The 20,256-nt window shown below is 33.2% G+C and overlaps 1 long non-coding RNA gene across 1 annotated transcript in view; it reads left to right on the top strand.

The window, feature by feature from the left end:
- Positions 1-20,256, top strand: part of LOC127711450 (uncharacterized) — a 344,411-nt gene that overhangs the window by 21,494 nt on the left and 302,661 nt on the right. The window lies entirely within an intron of this gene.

The raw sequence follows: 20,256 nt of genomic DNA on the forward strand, positions 1-20,256 counted from the left end.
CGAAAAAGACTCAGATCACAATGATAAACCTCAAATGTGCATCAATAACAATTAAAATGAATACGAAGTCTATTTCTCACGGAACAATATCATCGACTTAACAACAAAAACGTTTCATTCTAATTATATATACAATGATTGACAATTTTGGGTAATTTTTTAACTAAAGACGTGTTTTATTCCAGTTCACCTGTTCTGTACAGGTTAAGTAAATCTATACCTATTTCATTGTTGTTTCCTTGGGCTGTTTACTCTAAATATTATAATTTCTTTCAATATTTATTTTACCAAATCGAAATGAACAGATCCGAGTGTTGATTTTGATCAGGTTCTATACCAAGATCAAACAAACTTAAGAACTAGTTTTTCTGCCATTTCTCACTGTATATGTATTATAAATTAAATCAATTAGCACACTCGTTTTGGGGTGAATTAATTGATATGTCCTGGGGGAAATTGTTAAAACAACATTAATTAAAAGTCGCATTGGTTTTCTTTCATAATAAGATTACCGGGCTTACAAAATTAACGAACAGATTAATTGATATCACTAATAAATAAATTAATATCTATAAGCTAATCTAATTTTCCAAAACTTATAATTGAATCACCTAATTGTCGGAAATGCTAGATTCATTTAGATTTATTGTTCTCAGATAAGTATTAAACGGGAAACAAGTTGGCTCCAAATCCTTTAACTTTTGGAAAATCCACACAGCAACTTTCCAGGTCCAAATCAAGACCAAAATCATTCCGTTTTTAGTAAAAAAAATTCTGATTCCGGTAGGAAATTGAATCTCCAACCCACACCTGCCATACCCCTTGTCGAAAATCTCTGAACCGCCACTGCTTTTCTACTCTAGGATTAGATATATACGTAAGTGAAATGAACAATGGTTAGTTACCTACTTGACATCCTTTCTTTGTGGAACTTTCTTTGAATTGTAGATGTTATCAATATGACACGGATAAAGCCCCAATCCCAGATACGAACGAATTCAGATTATGGTAAAGATAGGTTAGTGGGAGGATTTTACGGGGATTTAAACTTTTTTATCCTTATTTTGTTTTCTAAGCTGTACAAATATTAGTACGTCACCTGTCAATGCAGGCTAGATAGAAACTATGTAACGTTACATGTGACATAGATATATTAGGATGTCACATATCACGGTTTTTGATTGATTTCAATCAAATCCATACAAATAAAGACAGATATTTTCAAAATAGAAAGGTAAAGCTACATGTTGCCTGCAACTATACACACTCTAGTTTGCAGCAAGTTGCTTCAAGTGACGTTAAAAGTTCACGCATAATCTTTTTTGTTTAAAATGAATATACCAAAGTATAATAATTTTGAAACCAAGTACGTGTGAGAGCGTGTATTTTGCATATATTGCTTTTCTTAAACCAATTGCAGTTTAAAGTACATGTATATTCATTTTTGTTTGAAAAGTATGAATTATAATACTTCTGAAACTAAGTAGTCCTGCAGTTGAGTGCATGTATTTCTGTATATATTGTTTTTCCTTTTTTTTTTTAAACTTTCTACCACACCCAAGTTTTGCTACAAATATAATATTTATATATCTCGGCAACATATAGTAACAATAAATTGTAACAGTGATGTGAACATGTAAATCGTGGTCATGTTTGGTTTTCCCAAAATGAATCAAGACCCTATGGGAAAATATAAATTTAACCTTTATTTCTATGTTAATATATAAAAAATAAGAAGATGTGGTATGATTTCCAATGAGACAACTCTCCATGTATATATTTAAATTACAAAAAAACAACAAATAGTAGATATCATTTTTAAATATGATTTTAAATTCAGGTAGATTTGTGACCTCAAAAAAACATTAAATGTATATATATATATATATGTATATGAAAACAGTTATCAAATGTCGAAACATATATATACATATAGAATATATATAAGTCTAAATTGAAACAATGTTCAAACCTATGATTGCGTTGGATAAAAACCGCAATTTTTATACGTGTGCATACAAAACAAATTTCTTGGTAGAGGGGTCTAAATACAGAACAAACAACATTTTCCAAAAGACCAAAAAAGTGAAAAAGTATATTTAAACAAGGATTTGTATAGAAATCCTTGATTTAAACAAAACGCATTTGACTATATATATTCAGAAAGCCCGTTATTAAAAAAATATAGTTCTAGCAATTATCAATGTAGTATATAAATGCAGAACCGACATTCCATCTAAAGAACTGTTTTTAAAGGACCAATAATGGTTAGATTAAAAACTAAAAGTACGGACTGGATAGCATACTTGTGTGTGTTTCGACAACGTTTGAAGCTAAATGTGAACATCAATATAGTACTTCGGACTGCAAATATTCATTCTTGACCTGTCATATGAGATTTGTATTTTGATGAGTTTTAATCAGACCGAATTGTTTGAAATCGACGGCTATTTTGATTATTCAAACTAAGTCTTTAATGCAAAAATATCAGGTACTTTATTTTAATTAAAAACCAGAAGAGTGTATTGAATTTATATTAGATTAAATTGATAGACGGATAGAAATAAAGAAATTTTATACATGAAAGTAGACCAATTATGAATGATAAATATTGCATAATATTTATACTGTCCTTAAAATGGCAACAATTGATCCGATTTAATCTTGTTTTTAATATTAATTGTTTATGATTGCTTTCTCTTAAAAGGGAGTTGACAAGCGGAACAAACGAAGTGTCTGAAATATCGAAGTGGAACTGAGATTGATATTGGGAACATAAAGGGTATTAAAAACTAAAATTAACGGCTTGAAAAGTATAATTTTCCTTCATGTATTCCCAACCAAAAGACGATGACCAAAGGTTCAATGGATTCTGCTTTTTTTGTCGAAGTATTGTTACGAATCATTAATAAGATGCAAAGCAATAAAGAAAGTCACAATGATACGTTATTCGAGAGCAGTGACCGTGATCATAGTTGTCACGCTATAAAATGATGTATTCACTAACACTAGTAGTAAGTGGAAAGATCGGGCCAAGTTTATAATAAGAATAATAAGGGATGTTGGGTATACATCAATGAGAATAAAACACTACGAAACACAAAATATACATTTCAATATACGTTGTTCAACAATAAACAGGTCTATAACAATACGTCAAACTCGTATTCGTCTTATCAGAGACTGATTAGCATCGTCATTACTGTGACAACAAATTCTTCAAATGACAATAAAAGAAGCCAAAATATTTAGATACGATAAACGACAGCCGCTTACAAGGTTCCTTACTTGGGCGAATGAAAATGTGGCGGAGTTAAATATTGTTTTTTCTTAAGATTGATTGTTGGTTGCTTAACTTCCAGTGGCAAATATTTCATGCATGTTTAGGACGAGTTTTTTATTGAAGATCTCAACCTTCTTTTTACTATTGATAATTGCACTAGTATAGTGCAAATATAATTTGCAATTGCTTTGAATTATTTGACCACTTCTTGCGTATGTGTTCATATTCTATACACTAAGCAAATCTTGCTTTTATCTGCCTGTTTTAGAAGTTATGCACACTACGGTTTTGTTAAAATGATTTATTATATATAGTTTTGTATAAGTCGGCTTCCATGTACAACATTTACACAAACATTTTTATGCGGTAATGAATAATTACTAAAGGTGTTTTGGATCTCATGAATTCTTCAGAAAACCAACACCTGTTTCAGTATTAAATTAATTAGTTGACAAGAAAATATAATGTATTCCACAAAAGACATTAAAATGTCATCCCCCAGAATAACCATAATTATCTAATTAATTATTTATTATAATGTAATATGTTCAATGTAACTGTAGTAACAATATATGCATTTTTTTTAATACAGTTTAAAGAAACGACCGACGAATCATTATTCCTTTGTTTTATGATGGACCAATGGTCTGAAATACATGCACACCTTACCTTCGTGTTTTTTTTTTACAGAGTATAAGGATTCGTGCTTGTTTTAACCCCTATTGCTTCTAACATATCTGCTTTGGAAATTGAGGTGCTTACATATTTTTTGGTAAATGTAATATTCTTAGGTTAACAATCTTTATGTCATATTCTAACCAAAGAAAGGTCCAGTTCTGAATATGTAATAAACTGTTCACACAGAGATATGTCTCGTTTTTGGTAATTTTGATAGTAAAATGCAAATGTTGAAATCAAAATGGCAATATGGCAACCATGACTGGAGGTGCAGGGCCAAATAATCTCCATGGAAATGAGATGTTCCAATGCTACTACAACTGCAGACCAAAGACCATTGACATATATACCACCGTGCAGTGGTTCCCCATAAACTGACATAATCACAAACTAATATATACATGTACCCTGCCACGTCCACTGTGTTTTTGTTAGATGTGTTTCTGCTTTGTATCGATCTGATACGTTAAACCTTTTCAACTGACTTTTATAGTTTGTTCTTATGTTGTACTGTTACACCACTGTCCCAGGTTAGGGGAGGTTTGGCGCGCTTTCAAACTAGATGAACCCCGCCACATTCTGTATGTGCCTGTCCGAAGTCAGGAGCCTGTATTTCAGTGGTTGTCATTTTGCTGTATATCATATTTTGTTTTTCGTTCATTATTTTGTGCATAAACCAGACCGTTAATTTTCTCGTTTATTTTAAATTTGTCATTTCGGGGCCTTTTATAGCTGACTATGCGGTATGGGTTTTACTCATTATTGAAGGCCGTACAGTGACCTATAGTTGTTAATTTCTGTGTCATTTGGTCTCTTGTGGAGAGTTGTCTCATTGGCAATCATACCACATATTTTTATTTTTATATGCAAACTAAGCAAAATTTGCATAGTCCATAGACCATGACTGAGAGGGTGGTTCAAATAATCTTTCTACAATTCCATACATTGCATCTCAGCATGTTCAACTTGAGGGAAGCAAATATACCAGGAAATGATTACGATTCACTTGAAAGTTTTTCTGTCGAAGGTGGTTATTTACTTTAGGTATTCCAGCTTCCTTGGTCAATAAAAAATGGCCACTGATTTAGTAAAGTGTGCTGTAAGTGGAGTTTGACACCAACACCAATCAATCAATCATGAATTGGTATAGTTGTTCACAGTTAATTGTTTTTTGTTTCATTATAAACATTTTTTGAAAAGTGCTAAATATATCCAATGTAGATTTTGAAAGTTGGCAGGTTTTAACAATTAAGTTCCCTCGGAAACTTACATTTGAGCAACACTATCTCAACAATCAATCATGAACTGTTGTAATCATATTTGAAAGTGGTTCAAAATCATATCTTAACTGATTTTTTTATGTTGTGCGGTTTCACAATTGTTCCTGGTTATGGATTGGGTTTTGAGCACTTAACATTTAAAACCCAGTCATTTTCTGTATTTGCTTGTCCTGTAATAATTCTATTAAAAAGTTCATTTCCTTGTGTCAAACAATTGGACTGACATTGTAACAACATATATCAGACATTTCAATTTTTTTATCGTCTAATGATCTGGACTGAGTATGTCCCAGGTCGTACTGTATCGCGAGAGCCAAAAAGACAGACACTGGAACTGATTATTTTAAGAGGGGATTTATTTCAGGGACTGAGCCTAGAGTGTAGCGTAATACAAGCGGATTCCAGTTTAATTCCCGGTTGACTTATACACTTTTTCATTCCGTTAAATACAAACGGTTCCCAGTATAGGTTAATTTTGATATCATTTATCAGTTAATATTGGATTTTGAATTAAAATTGCATATGGATTAGGTAAATCATTAGTTTTGAAAAATGTCTTTGTTTCATAAAATGATGCAGATGCTATTTTACAAACTTGTTACCGATCATGTCTACAGATCGGTGTCGAGATGAGGCATGAAAGTTATAAAATTGTAAAGCACAGAAAGGGATACGGAAACACTCCTGGAAACGTTATATGTTAAGACTTGACCATCTAGCAGTATTGGATTTCAGAAGATTGAAAATCATCTTCCACCAAAAAAAGAAAAGAAAGAAAGATGAATAATACACGGCCTTTTCCACTGCGACCCGGTTATCATCCCTTAATCCATATCAGTTCATTACTACCGTTTAGGGCTGATATGTACCGATTATCAGGTTGTCTGCATATTGATATCGTAAATTATCAGCTGCGAGTCACAATATGAAGCTTTTTGTCGAGTGAGCGCAGCGAACGAGATCAAAAAGGCTTCATATTGTGTCGAGCAGCTGATATTTTACAATATCAATATGCAGACATCCAGATAATCGATTTATCGGGTTGTATTTGCGTATTTTGCATGATAGAAACAAGTGTTTCATTTGTTCACCAGCAAACCGGAATATGTGATAAGTTCGGGTCCAAATTAACGTCGGTTCATATATTATGACGTCGGTGATATGCCCGGGTCAAAGTGATTAAGGCCGGGTCAACGTATTTGACGTCACAAAGCCGTGATATGCAATTTTATTAAGAGCTGAGCAGAGTGATATAGTCAGTGGGACAACCGATATATATAGAATAATGGCATTTTTGTTTTTGATACTGACTTTATCAGCAAGAATATCAAGCGAGCCCGCAAGGGCGAGCTGACATTCGAGCCGATGAAGTCAGTATCAAAAAATAAAATGCCATTATTCTTTTTATCGGCAATTTGTCTTAACTGTATTTTTTTTGTTCAGAATATGAAGTAAAACGAAATAATAAGTAAAACTACTTTTACGCGTACAAAACGTTGGGATAGATGTTCGGTTGTATGAATGAAGTCGCGTGCATTTCATTGATAAATTGAAACGGACGGACATGAACACGTGACGTTGCTGCACTGATACATGACGTCATTGCCTAATATTTTCGAGTATCAAGTCCAGTCCATGATCTTCCAAATATTAGGCAGTAAGATCAAAGGGAAATGTACAAATTGCCGATAAATGGGAATAACGGGATGATAACAGGGTCGATGTGAAAAAGACCATGTATAAAATTACATTTAGTAAAAAGTTTATCATGTACTAAACAAAGATATGTTCAGTTCTGCATATTTAAGAGATCATTTAATAAACCGGAGATAAATGCTATTAAAAACATGGCAAAATAAACGTTTCCAAGTGATGTTCGAACTTATCCAGACGGACGTTTGTTGCTGGATATCATATTTGTGTTTCGTTTATTGTTTTGTACACGAATCGTTAGTTTCCTCGTTTGAATTGTTTTACGTTTGTCATTTCGGGCCTTTTATAGTCTGCTTGCGGTATGGCTTTTGCTGTTTGTTAAAGGCCATATAGTTGTTAACTTCTACGTCATTTGGTCTCTGGTGGGGCGTTGTTTCAATGGCAATCATACCACATCTTCTTATTTTTATATTGAAAGAAATGATGCTGTTTCATTCAAGAAGCGAAGAAATATCGAGAGTTGATTCACAGTAGTTATATGACACTTATATGATTCCTCTGGTTTTCCAAGTGCGACGGTTTCATTATTGTTCAGGTTTGATATATGATAGAAACGGTTCATTGGAATTTCCAGAACATATGCGTTAATCACTTCTTTTCCACTAATATTATCACCTTTTCAGGAAAACCCATTAATTATTAGACTACTGTAACACATATTTAGCGTATGAGCATATTTAAGAACTTATATGTAAAAGATACAAAAGGAGAGGAACCAAAGTCCATCGCACAAGCGCTCAACCACTTCATGGATCCATTCACTTTCTTTATGTCTATATCTACTTTTAAAGGAAATATTGTTTACATTGTTGCGTCACTGTTATTGCATATTGTATGAATACTTTCAACTTTTAAGATCGCAAAGAGTTTTTAAATTTGGTTTGCAATCCATTACATTGATACCAGAGATTGTTCGAAAGCATGCTTAAACAATGTACCTGAAGTATCTTTAATTCATAAATGCATGCGATGCATAATATTATCATAAAAAAACCTTTAAATTTGTGTTTCTTTTTGTTGAATTTAATATCAAACCCAAAGTCGTTAAGTCGCCATCCTGACCCTTATATACATAAAGCAAAAATATCAAATGTCGACAGATAGACAAAAATGTATACACACAAACCACGCAATGCACTCAAAATATTCTTTCATCGGGAAAATATTTGCAAATATTATGAAAATTGAAACCAATTGAAGTATTGAATTGTAAGCAAGCACCAAATGTTAGGGTGGTGAAGCTATAGACGATGATTAATTGTAATCAAGCACCAAATGTTAGGGTGGTGAAGCTATAGACGATGATTAATGACGTAAAGATGTGCGTGTCCACAAAGAAAACAATGCTTTTATTATTGGAAATATACATGTCCACTTAAGAGTCCGATAATGATTTTTACATATGTAATGGTGACATATTATTACCAAATGACACACACTGACTCAATTACTGAGGCATAAAACTGTCAATTTTATGTTCGTTAATGTAAAAAAATGATGAAAAAGTTATCAATGATTTTTGAAAAAGGTGTTCGTCATATTGCCTTGAGTGTTTGGTATTACAAACTCTGTATTAGCGAGAGCTTGCTGTATATACATATATATATCCCCCTTAAACCATTTGATATCTTCGGTTCTGTTCGATAAAGTCCATAAATCATTTTTGTTGATTGCTGACAACATATTTTCCATTATAGCATTTTTCAGGGAATTCCTTTTCATGACTAAATGTTATTTAGAAAAAGGATATTATTGATTTCCATTAGATAATAGATTAAAAGTGACCTTAACGACGCCGTTCTACGTTTTAAAGTGCTTAAATATTCGATCTTGGAATTTGGAAATTTAATACTAATCCTCATTAATTGTTACTCTTGCAGCTATCATGTATTCCAAGTATAGTCTTAATTGTTTATCGAATTGTACGATGAATCCGATATCTTAATTTTATACCTAAAACAACTGTAATTGTTATACGTTGCATGATTAATTACACAGTCTATTCGTTGGTTGAAGAAAAAACAGAGAACCTGCATTGTCTTACAGCAGTAAATGGGACTTAATTCATAGGAAAGTCGAAGTCTAGACACGCCAGATGACATGGGATGTCTACCAAACCACTATATGAGTAACGCAACTGGTGTCCCTAATTGCTCAGGGACTGGCAACCTTCTTGGAATGGTGACCAGATTCCACCCGAAAGTTAAGGCGGAGATTCGTGTTGCCCAATATTTATTTTTCTGCATACTGTATCGTGTGCATGTCACGGTAGTCTAGTACAGCAATCGTGAGCTAATATACAGAATGTGCCTCATGTTTAATTTTAGGTTTAACTATTTGACAGACATCAAATATTTACATCAAAAGATCAAACTGGGCGTCGAGTGTTCAAATGATATGATGCAATCAAGTACTACAAGATTGAAGTTTCTCAGACAACGTGCAGGTTGGAACAGGATGTAAACATACAACATACAACATCAGCTATCTCTAGTATTATATCGACTTAATTTTAGATTTTCTCTGGGCTATGTTTTAGATGTACCTTTGGGAGAGTTAACCCCCCAGTAAAGTTCTGCCAGACACCCTTAACGACAGTTTGATGATTTCGGATCTTGAAAATGCACTTGGGGGGGGGGGGGGGCAGTTGAGCGCTCACAAATATGTAACAAGTTTTCGTTGAATGCTTTCTGCTATAACTGCTTTGCATTTGGTGTTTATATATTATCTTAAATCAGGCCGGTAGTTTTCTCTTTTAAATTGTTTCACATTTTATTATCCTGGGTACTTAGTGTAGCTCAATTTAGTGCACGGGTTTTCTCATTGTTGAAATGTTCTACGGTGACCTGTATATGTGTTTACATCATACCATGGAAGTATCAATATACTACTTCCATGATCATACATAATTCCTTCTGCCTTTCGTAGATAGTGGTCTCATTGGCATTCATACCACGACTGCTCATTCATATACTGAACATACGCAATTTTAGAATGATAAAAAATAAATATTACCGATCTTGTAGTGTGATTTTAATATAAATAAATAGGAACTGCAAAGGAATGCGAGAGGATTTCCTGTCATAACTGTTTATCCCATCATAATTTAAAGATGTCTGAAAGAAACCAAGGTAATAACAGCTAATCCTTTATGATTGTTTTAACTTAGAGTTTTTACTGAACAATATAAAAAATTTGATGCTTTATCAGCCACATGCCTGGCTGTTTGGATTTTACATCAATAATTAACTAATCCCTTGTTCTTTTTTTTACAGGTGTCTGACCACAAGCTTTGGAACTGTGTCTCTTCTTTATATTGTTAATATGGTATTATAACCATGTTTTTAAATTAGTACATGATGCGAAATCTGGCTTGACCGGTTTTGCCAACGAGGAAACGAAGGTGTCGTATGAGTTAAAAAAATAATAAGCAATTTAAGATCCTCAAAAGGTCCTTATTAAAAAATATCCCGTATTACATTACATGAAATTTTGCACATTTTATAATTTAAAATTTCGTCCGATAAATAATATTGGCAAATACCCCCTTATACCAGTGTGTATTACAAATGGTTCTGGGAATATAACCCAGAACAATACTGTGCCATTTATCACAATATTTACCAAGCTCAGGTGAAATAATTTATGAGCCAAACTACATTAAGTTGCGAATTACGAAGAGAAATTATTGTAACCCAATCCTGTGAGATACCTTGTTAAAGACGACATCACGCGAGGTGGGTGATAGTGGATATTACAGATAAACATCTCTTTTTTACAGGTGTCTGACCACAACCTTTGGAACTGTGTCAAATCAGATGACCAACAGAAAAAACATGTCAATCACAACCTTGTAATTAGCATGACTTAATTACAGTGAGAAAGCATAATTTGTATGTGTATTGGATACAATATTTATAGGTACACAATAATTAAGTTTTATCCAGCTTCCTTTTTTTTTCTTGTTTGTCATTGTTAGAAAGAGGGGCGAGATTCTTTTACAGTGACGATTTTCCAGTCGGTGATTTTTGATACTAATCTGCACGAACAGAAGAGACTTCAAATACTTGGAGGAAATGTAAATACTTTCTGTGTATTGTGTAGACTCTTTAATTTTCGTGTTTCAGTCTATTTTGCAAATACTCTACAGGCGGAGTGGATCAAAAACAAGAGTTCAAATTTTCCGTACCTACATAAAACATTTTGCTTTCATAGAACAAAAGATTTAATGGTATTTCTAACGGTGCATGTGCAATGTAAAATGCATATGCTACTGACATTTGGAAGACAAAGGACAAAAGGTTAAATGCCAAAAGAAATACTGAAACTAGTAAAATTTGAAGTACGCAGCGTTGAAAGACTGCACATTTTTCATCAAAAATGAAGTGAAAATTTCGATTGTCTCTATACGTTGCTATTTTACATGCAAGTTGGGCTGTATAATTTTAAACTTTAATGTGTTCATTGTAACAGTACAAAGTTATAAATTGAATTAATGTTTGTAAACTTGTAAAATCATTTAAAGTCCCCACACAAAGACGATCGTTTTGTGTTTAATATTGACTGTTCTTGTTAAAATATCAACCCCCATCAACAAATATTTGAAGTCAACACATAGTACAAGAAAAGTAACTTTAGTACCCGTACCTAATTAACCTAGGCGGACTATCTACCTGAGCCTTCACCTGAGTGACAACCAGTTGATACTTATCTGCTTTTAAGTGATTTTAAACTTTCCATGCTATCGTTTTCTATCAAATATTCTCACTTTTGATGTTTAATAACGATTGTCAACACAAATACAAAACTTGCAATAAACACCATATCTTAAATCTCAAATAAAATCAGAAGGACTTTACTGTTATTTATTATTGTCCACTTGTCAAATCGAGATAATAAATTGATTTTGAATTATTGGTGTATTAGATTCTTCAAAATTTAATAGATATGCATACCAAATATTCCGTAATCCATACGGTATGTCGTGGCGAAACTAAGGTGACCAGTGAATTTTAATTGAAAACGGAAAAGTAAAACCTGTATATCTATCATGGTATTTGTATGAATATAATATTTTCCCATGGAAGATACACGCTTTCTAGACATAACACTGGTTACAAAGGTACACTGACCGACCCGACTTAAACTTTGACTTAAGATCACGAACTTTATCCTGTAATGCACTGGTCAGGAGAAATAAGTCATAAAAGGACCGTATATAGAAGTAACTACATTGTTATCTTCAAAATAAACTCTTATATACCAAAAACCCACTCAATCAGGTATCAACGTTTATGTATCCCCAAGGAAAACAGAACCCATGGTCATTGTTGAGAAGGGCAGATTTTGTTTGGTCCCACATGCACAGTACACCATATGCAATGAAAATCAGAGACCCTAACTGATAACAATTTAAGAGGGTTAAAGTAAAAGGAGACAGCAACCTTGTGTTCGTACATTTGCGACTGTTTTGTTGGTATAAATATTTTCAATAATTTCCTGCTAAAGCTATACTAGATATTTGCACTATATATAAACATAAACGAAGTTGTAAATTTATTGCTTTTTATGATCATAAATATAATACAAAAATATGAATGAATCATAGCAAACTTCACAACAAATGTCCTTCAATTAATACCTATACAGTATATACTATATCTACCCTTTGTTACACATAGTATATATAAGATAGGGATCTTGACAATTATAAATCTCCTATTTATTTAATACTATATCTCACGCAATGTGTATAGTTATGGTAAACACTGATAAATTACCACACTGAACAGTTCAAGGGGGTGCATACACACACCAGAAAAAAGCAAACTTCTTGCTCTTCAACGATAAATATATGAGGGTCAGTAGGGTAAGTATGTATATGTAAAAACATATAGTTTATATAGAATATAGTATATAGAATAAAATTCTTATTCTAACAGAAAAATTCTTATTCTAAAATTCTTATAGTTCGAGTTGGTAAAAACATATATAACACAATAAAGGAAACACGGGACCAATACTAAGGAATCTTAGCAAAGCACTAAGCTTATACACAGAGAAATGTGTACATAAAGTGAATTCTTAATTGATATTTGACATAGTTAATGTTTAAATTAAAAGTCTAATCGCCGATTTCCTTAAGGAAGAGAGACTACTTTCATTCCCTTACGTATACGTTATATTCTAATATACTTATTGCGTTTAATGTAGATTATAAGGGGACAAGGGATCAAACCCACGAACTTGCGCACTGGAGGCGAGCAAGCTAACACAGGACCACCGAGGCGGTCTGGATTAATGCTAGGAATCAATACAGCATGTAATGCAAAAAAGAAATATATATATAAATGGTTTTTCCACAATAATTTCATTAGTACAGGGTATAACATGTTTTTCTAGTGTAACATCAATATTGTGTTGATAAAAGACCTGCATGCAATACAAGGACCTGTTTATCGAAGGTGTCTTAGGACTATAGAACGTTTCTTAAGACCATTTTAGGATATATTTAAGTCATAAGTTGGGTTATCAAACATTTCTCAACTAAGGACAAGTCTCAGAATTTGTCCTAAGTTTACGACACCAATTTATGGTGGTCTTAGAATAGTCCTTCGATTACACTTTTCCATTTCATTCAAGAGTTTGTAGCTCGGCATTTGTATGATTCCGTGTCTTGTTCATATTTACACGTACAATTTTACTTTAATAAAATAGTTGCACTACCGGTACTCTGACTTTATATGAAAGATGCATGATAACTGCCCGTTTGAAATCTATAATGTAGGACACTTTGACACTTGAATTTAACTCACTAAAATAATAATTCCAATCGATATTATACTTATAAATTTTACTCTCAGTCGTTTCAATTCTTATATATATAAGACACAGTAATATTTTTGACTAAGCACTATATATAAAAGAAATAAACAAGACAAATATTCAACCGTATTTTGTCTCTGCCATTAACATATGTTATATATATCATCTTCAGTTTAATTTTTGTCTGTTTCCTTTTTATTCCTAAAATCCCATCACTGGGCAGAATAATTGATATGTGTTTTTGAAAGCGGGAGCTTGAAATATATGTTATAAGATGCATTCAGATGATTTTGTATTCACCTTTAAACAATAATTTCTTTTGTTAAAACTTACCATTTCACATCTTAGCTTTAGTAACAAATTATCCATATTCGTGCACTGTCCATGTAGGATAAAAACTAAAATGTTTGAAAAAAGTTCAAATTAAATATGACCCAAAAGTGAAGTGTGGTCAATATATAATTTACACATTTAAATGCATGTCACATTTGTTGACATTACAATTCTCAACAAGCTCATTACAACCATAAATTAAATTTAAGGACACCTAAAGCAAAAGTTATGTTTGTTAGTATTTTGACACGACGATAATGGCAGAAATTAACATTGTTATCTAAATTAATTTTATGGTCTAAACTAAACTAGTTTGTGTCGGACTCATCAGACTCTGATGTTGTTCAGGTGGCCTTGGGTTTGTCTTTTTATTCAGTTACAATCAGATTTATTATTTTGTTAACAAATTGGTTTGGCATTCAAGAATGATCTCAAGGCAAAATATTTAAAAAAATTTATATAATTTAGTCTGAAATTGGTGTCCTAAAAAGACAGACGTATTCTCGTTTTCTACTGGAAACTACTATTACACAGTGGTGTTATGTTTTAATGATAGACATATGATAAAAATCACAAAACAGTGCATAAAGCTTAGATAGAAAGTGGGAAGAAAAGAAGATCTTCACAACGAAGAAAAGCAAAGCAAATATTTCATTCTTACCAAAACTTTACATACGAATATTTGTGCATGGATAAAGGGAGACAATCATTTTGAAGTATCTAAAACATTGCAGTTGGGGAAAACAGAATATGACCACGTATAGAAATTGTATAAGTGTAAACTGGGTAAAAACGAGACAGCAATACAAATAACACTGTTGAGGATAACACTTTTTGTTCCAATATTTGTTTTTATAAAAGTAAGAAGATGTGGTATGACCAACAAAGTTTAAATGAAGTGGATGTACGAAATTATAGGCAACAGAACGGCCTTCAACAATGAGAAAAAAAACCATACCGTATAGTCGGCTATAAAAGCCCCCCGACATGAAAAATATGAAACAATTCAATTGAGAAAAATAACGGCCTAATTTATAACAAAACAATTTACGAAAAACAAATATGAAAGACATGAACCAACGACAACCATTGAACTACAGCCTCCAAAATCTAGATATCCTAAATTATGTAAGTATTCAATTTGTGGCACATAAAGAATGTGGCGATGTTGAACATTTTTGTGAGCGTTCAACCCCCCCCCCCCCCCCCCCCTAAACCTGGGACTGTGGTGTAACAGCACAACATAAAAACAAACTATACAAATCAGTTGAAAAAGTCTTTAACTCGTCAGATCGATACAAAGAAAAACATCAAACAATAACACAGACAGGACGTGGTAGGTTATATATCCATCCCTCATCCCTAAGAACAAAAAGGACACCAAGTACATATCTGAGAGTAATCGCAGTTACTGACAGCTAGTTCAAAGCCAAAAACAACTAATAAAACAAATCATGTATCCAAGACTAAAATATCAATAAGTACACATTCAACATCTAATGGATTTAGTGTAAAGACGTCATTAACAGTCAAAGAAAAACATGACCTTGTGCAATGCCAAAATATAGGTATCGACAGATTGTAGTAATGTGAAAGTACATATGTGTAATATTTAGCATGATGTTAATTTACTTTTGAATTTTGTCTATTTTTTTAGCTTTTGTCTTGATCCTTTTAAAACCATCGAATTATTAGACGACCTACTGCAATTCCAAAGGATGTGTAATCCTTAGAGCAATGAGCTAAGACACGGGATTGCGCACAAATAGCACAACATGGTACAAAATGATGATATACACAGAAGTAAGGATCCATATACACAGTTTTACAACCTTGTTCAACATATTCTGGAACAAATCGATTTTTAATAATCTATACCTGATAGTACTCATCAGTGCAAGCTGAACTGGACTGCATAAAACAAAATATGCTACAAAGCAAAGTCTACTCTGAACACTATTCCTCAAATTCACTGTCTATATCACTCTAGTAAGATATCGACTATAATATTCTACAACTGCATAGGATCCCTTTAAAAAAAACAACACTGACCACTTTGAAGGAATTCAAATTCGAGCGGCACAGAACGAGTATAAACGGGGAAGCAGTGTACCATAATGATGAATGACCAGAAACGGACTCCTCGTGTAGACCACAGGAGAGGACAAATATCAATCACCCTCTCCAAGATAATTTTAAAAATTGCCTTTCAAGGGCAATTAATTCTTATAAGGATTCTATTAATTGTAGATCTTATTTATATACAGTAATAGTTTCTGCAAGAAACACAAAAATGGATAAAAATCGTCTTTCAAGATCAATAGATCCTGTAAGGGGACGATGGATGATTTCGGCCTAAGATATATAAAAAGAAGATGTGGTATGATTGCCAATCAGAAAACTCTCCACTAGAGACCAAATGACGTAAAAGTTAGCAACTATAGGTCACCGTACGGCCTTCAACAATAAGCAAACCCCATACCGCATAGCAAGCTTTAAAAGGTACAGACATGATAAATGTAAAACAATTCAAACGAGAGAACTAATGGCCTGATAAATGTACAGAACAATAAACGAAAACACAAATATGATATACAGCAACAAACGATAACCACTGAATTACCGGCCCCAGACTTGGGACAATCACGAACAGAATTTGGCTTATTTTAAATCTTGTTTTCCTGTATAAATATTCTTTCTATATCTGCTAAAGTTTCTTAACAAATGTAAAAAAAATAATATTTAAAATCATCTTCCAAGGGCAACAACTCATATAAGAGACGATTATAGCAATGTTGACGTATTTGTAGGTCTTATTGTTCTGGTAAACTTTACATTTTTACGTTTCTCCTAATCTATAATAGTTTTCAAGATGAAATATTTGTTACCACAAACTGCAAATTCTTTAAAAATGGAAATTTCAGGGGCAATTACTCAAAAATTGTTTGTCCAATGATGAATGTTTCTAAAAATATCATAGTAGTTTGACCTTGACCTGCTGATCATATTTTAGTTTTGCTATAACTGCTTTCGTTTTTGAAATGTAAGCCAAAGACTGCACATTTATCAATATTTCTATTTTCAGCAATAGTGTCTATGTTTGTTGATTAATCTCCCGAATACAATCTTTAATTAGATTCCCTGAGGAACTTTGGGGTACAAGTAAGTCTTATTTGGCACAGATGATTTTTTTTACAATTTACGACGGACGGACAGATGCCAATTATTGGCAATAGCTCACGTGACCCGTTGGGTCTTGTGAGGTAAAAACACACTGTTAGTAAAAACTACAAGCATATATATTACTTTTTCTCTAATTCTTCGTCAATTGATCCCTTTCTGCACCCATTGTATTAAAAAAATTTAATCAACGTGTGGTTCGTTTGATCTCAGTTCTTCATTGGTTAAAATCCGATTATGACGTCGAATTTACTTGCTTTCCTCTGAATTTCCTATTGTGACGGCATGAAAAAAGGCGACCATGCCTGATGACGTCACATAGAAAGAACACATCTTTTTGCAGATCATTCGAAAAGACGGAATAAGTTTGCCTGCATATTGTTTGAAAATCATTAGAGAAACAGATTCCACCACCAAATCTCGTGTAATACGATATTTATCCACTCTCGACAGTTAAATTTTAAATATTTAAAACGCTCGGCGAGCCTCGCGTTTTAAATTTGAAAATTTAACTGTCTCGAGTGGATAAATATCGTATCACACTCGATGCAGTGGTAGAATCTATATATATATAACGCTATATAGATGATTCTTTCACTAAATAATTCAAAATTTGGTGACTATGTTGAACGCATCTATCCCATCGAACTAGAGATATAGGATACAACAGATACAGTTAAGTCTGCCTCATATCTTGACTTACATCTAGAAATTGACGATGAGGGTCGGTTGAAAACAAAACTTTACGACAAAAGAGATTTCAGTTTCCCCAGTTGTGAACTTTTCATTTATATGGAGCAACATTCCAGTAGCACCTGCATACGGAGTATATATCTCCCAGTTGATACGATATTCCAGGGCTAGTATTAACTATCATGATTTCCTTGAAAGAGAGTTGCTGCTCACAAGAAAGCTATTAAACCAAGAGTTCCAAGTGGTGAAGTTGAAATCATCCCTTCGTAAATTTTACAGACGCCATCACGAGTTGGTTGGCTGGTATGGAATATCTTGTTTAACAGATGATAGCGGATATGTTCCAAATGTCGTAACTACAATCCCATCCCCTATTTCCCCGAATGTGACCTACCGAATTACACTTATTACCGGGTTTGTACTAACATGAGCAACACGACGGGTACGACGTGTGGAGCAGGATCTGCTCACCCTTCCGGAGCACCTGAGATCACCCTTAGTTTTTGATGGGGTACTTGCTCAGTCTTTAGTTTTCTATGTCGTGTTTTGTGTACTGTTGTTTGTCTGGTGTTTTTTTGGCCAGTGTTTACAGTTTATTTTCGACTTGAGTTTGAATGTCAACAATAACTAACCTAAGTATGAGTTAGTTTGATTATCATTTGACAAAAAATAGGTAGAAGGTCTGTGTGAACTCTGGGTACAAGTGGTCCCTTATGGTCATTTATCTCTCATAATTACACCAAAATATCGTGGGATAACAACATTCAACCTCAGATCAAATCCAAAAGCACCCCAATAGTATGCTAATTATGTATTTGCGCATACATCAAAACATGCAATTTTTAATTCTCTGTGTGTTTTTCATCAGTGTGTAATTCTTTACTCTCATTGTCTATAGGAGTGTTTTTCATATTTAATCTCGGCGTGTAATTTTCATTTAGTAGTTTTCAATCTTTTCCTTTCTCACTAAAGGATGGTAGACTTTTTTCTTAGTGTCTGTATTAGTCCTTTCTCACTAATGGATGGTAGTATATTTTTCTTAGTGCCTGTATTAGTCCTTTCTCACTAATGGATGGTAGTATATTTTTCTTAGTGCCTGTATTAGTCCTTTCTCACTAATGGATGGTAGTATATTTTTCTTAGTGCCTGTATTAGTCCTTTCTCACTAATGGATGGTAGTATATTTTTCTTAATGTCTGTATTTGTCCTTTCTCCCTAATGGATGGTAGTATATTTTTCTTAGTGTCTGTATTGGTCCTTTCTCACTAATGGATGGTAGTCATTTTTCTTAGTTTCTGTATTGGTCCTTTCTCCCTAATGGATGGTAGTATATTTTTCTTAGTGTCTGTATTTGTCCTTTCTCCCTAATGGATGGTAGTCATTTTTCTGTATTGGTCCTTTCTCACTAATGGATGGTAGTATATTTTTCTTAATGTCTGTATTAGTCCTTTCTCCCTAATGGATGGTAGTCTATTATTCTTAGTGTCTGTATTAGTCCTTTCTCACTAATGGATGGTAGTATATTTTTCTTAGTGTCTGTATTAGTCCTTTCTCCCTAATGGATGGCAGTCTATTTTTCTTAGTGTCTGTATTTGTCCTTTCTCCCTAATGGATGGTAGTATATTTTTCTTAATGTCTGTATTTGTCCTTTCTCCCTAATGGATGGTAGCCTATTTTTCTTAGTGTCTGTATTTGTCCTTTCTCCCTAATGGATGGTAGCCTATTTTTCTTAGTGTCTGTATTTGTCCTTTCTCCCTAATGGATGGTAGCCTATTTTTCTTAAGTGTCTGTATTTGTCCTTTCTCACTAATGGATGGCAGTCTTTTTGTTGGAGTTTATTTATTGGCCTTTTCGCTGATGGATTCAGTATATGTGTTTCAATTCTATTAGTGATTCAGTCATTGATGAATGACATACTACATGTTTTTGTATTGGTCTTCCTGACTTATGAATGACAGACTATATATCCGAGTATATGTATTGATCCACTCTCATTGATAGTACATGACAGGTTTTATGGCCAAGTATCTTTGCTGATCCACTCTCATTGATGAATGCCAGACAATATGGCCAAGTACCTGTATTGATCAACTCTCAGTGATGATTCACAGACTAAATGTCCTGGTATCTCAATGATGGACCACAGAATATATGTCCGAGTATCTGTACTGATTTGCTCAATGATGAATGACTTACTATATGTTTGGTACCTATATTGATCCGCTCTCACTTATGAATGACAGCCTATATGTCTAAGTATATGGTCTGATC

This window comes from Mytilus californianus, unplaced genomic scaffold, assembly GCF_021869535.1.
Source record: "Mytilus californianus isolate M0D057914Y unplaced genomic scaffold, xbMytCali1.0.p SCAF_1, whole genome shotgun sequence".
Taxonomy (NCBI): Eukaryota; Metazoa; Mollusca; class Bivalvia; order Mytilida; family Mytilidae; genus Mytilus; species Mytilus californianus.